Raw genomic sequence first — 2646 nt, 5'->3', positions numbered from 1 at the left:
ACATTACATGGCAGTCAGTGGAGGTTTTCAAACAAAGAAGGGCTGTTCCTAAGGGAGACTGTGGCTGGGATTCCTCCTTTGGACTGGGTGACTTCCACAGTCTCTGATTTTTCTAAAGTCTCTAGAAGTGTGAACATCAATCAGTCAAAAAATATTTATTAAACAACTTCTAAGTATCAGGGATTAATCCCTTTCCTTGGAAATGCAAACATGCGTAAACAGGTCTTGCCTTCAAGGAGCTCTTGAAAGAGTAGAAAACTAACAAGATGGCTATTGAGTTGTTCAGGCCTGTGCTTTTAGCCAAACTGATCTTATGACTAACAGGCTCCCCTCCCTGTGCACTCTTTACTTAGAATAACTTAATCCTTTTTTACCCTGGAGGTCTTGTAAAGTCTTGGACTGAACCTCAAGAAAATGGTCAGACCTTCCTAAATTCCTTCATAACAACAGCAAGTTTTTATCAAGATGAAAGGAATGTAGTACCCTGTAAAATGCCCTGATTGTTATCACCTTTTCTGTTCCACCCAGTTTTTCTATAAAACGTCAAGACCCCAACCCCAAGACGGGCTCACAGTCTTTAAGGCGTTAGCCTGGGCGATTCCCTTTGCCTGGCAAAGCAATAAAGCTGTTCTTTTCCATCCTCCCAAAGCTCTGCCTCCGACTCTCAGTTTGGCTATTGGGGTACAGAGGCTGGTTTTTCAGCAACAAAGTCTCATTGAGGAGAAAGACATAAGGGATGTGGAAGTCTGGTGATAGGAATATGCAGAAGAGCAAGAGAACACCGAGGTGGAAAAGCAAACTCAGCTTGAAGGTCTCCTGAAAGGGGACATCCGGACGTAGGTTTTCAGGGTTGAAGAGGACTTCATCAGGCTAGGGGACCTCACGAACAAGGTCTCAGAGGACATTAACAAATGTGCATGTAGAAAACTGCAGAGAGCTGTAGGATTCTAGTTTCCTTTTAATTCCCCATGGGTAAAAATGGGACGGAGATCATGGTCACTTGGGATATACATGTATTCATGCCTTTTGAAGGTGGATCCCAGGATTTGGTAAGGTAGACTGTTCATATATATTGATTTATTCATGCATTCTTTAAACAATTGAGTATGTATTAGGTGCTAGGTACTCCATTACACTGATTAGATTACAGAAAAAAAGGCAAAGTCCATGTCCTCAGGCAAGGTCCAGTCTGATGGAAAGAAACAGACACAGCAGACCAGGCAGCATAAAGTGTCGTAGGTACGGCGATAGACATTTGTGTAAGGGCTTTGAAGCCACAAAGACTAAATGAGGAGAAAGGATGAGAGATGTGAGAAGAGAGAATAGAAAGAGCTTCACAGGGGAGCTGAGCTTGGAGGTGAGTCTTGAAGATGAGACGATCCCACCGGGAGAATGGGCAGCACAAGGGAGGCAAGTCCCCGGGAGCTAGTAAAACAGCAGGATGTGCTCAGGGTCAGCCAACTCAGTGCTTGTCTTGCGTGTGGGGTGCACGGGTACCGTATCATGAAAAGCCTTACTTATCAGGCTGGGGAATTCTAAAAGCATCCTTTGTAGGCAGGCCTGTGCTTACACTTGTGGGGTTCAGGGCAAAACACAAGTACAGGTTCCTGGCTGGTCCCCTTCTTTTCCTGTCCCCTCCCCTGCAACTCGTAGGCCCTCACACGTGTGTGTGAACAGCCCAGTTTGCACTTCCAGGCTCTGTCCCGTCTCCCTGAAGATACATGTCTTTGGCCACCTCTGAGGCCTAAGAATGAACCCTAGCAACAGGCTCAGGCCCTCTGGGTTGGGAATTGCAAGTGTTGTCTGGAAGGGAGGAGGGCACAGGCTCTGGGTGGGACAGCCCTTTGGAAAGACACAGACCCCTGGCCCTGAGCAGAGAAGGGAGTGGTTGGAGGAAGGTTAGAGTGGAGTCCTTGAAACTTAAGAGCGGCAGCAAGCTTTTTCTGTAAAGGGCTAGAGTGTAAATAGTTTAGGCTTTGGAAGCCCCACGTGGCCACTGTTGGATAATCTTCATTGTTTTCTTTGGTTAAAACACTTACAAAATGTAAAATCCACTCCCAGCTTGAGGGCCTTACACAAATGCCTGCAGGCTGGATTTGTCCAGGGACCACAGTTTGTATGACATGGGACAGCAGAAGAGTGAGGCACCACTGCAGGGTGTTAAACAGGGGAGTGACTGGCACTTTGTGTTTTGGAAAGATCTGCCTTTATGGAAAGTTGGAGTTGGATGGGTGGAGGAGGCTGCTGTAGTAATCCAGGCAGGAGACGATGAGGTCCCGAATGAAGTCAGAAGTAATGGGACCATAAAGAAGGCCGGCGTGGCGGGAGTGGGCTGTTCCGAGAGTCCCAGGAGAGGAAGCAGTGGTACCTCATTAGCTCTGGTATGGACGTGAGCTTTCACTCTGAGGAAGATTGGAAACCACTGGAGGCTTGTCCGCAGCAGAATGACATGAGTTGACATGTTTTTAAAGGACTGATCTGGCTGCTGCATCAAAAACAGTCTGTTGAGGGCGAGGGAGATGAGATGGAAGAAGCTACAAGAGACTTTTTAGGATGCTGTGGGAATAATCCAGCAAGAGATGATGGTGGCTCTCAAGTAATGAGATGTCATCAGACTCTGGAACTATTTTGAAGGTAAAGCCAATA

Source organism: Camelus ferus, chromosome 10 (assembly GCF_009834535.1).
Source record: "Camelus ferus isolate YT-003-E chromosome 10, BCGSAC_Cfer_1.0, whole genome shotgun sequence".
Classification (NCBI taxonomy): domain Eukaryota; kingdom Metazoa; phylum Chordata; class Mammalia; order Artiodactyla; family Camelidae; genus Camelus; species Camelus ferus.
This window is presented reverse-complemented; position numbering follows the sequence as displayed.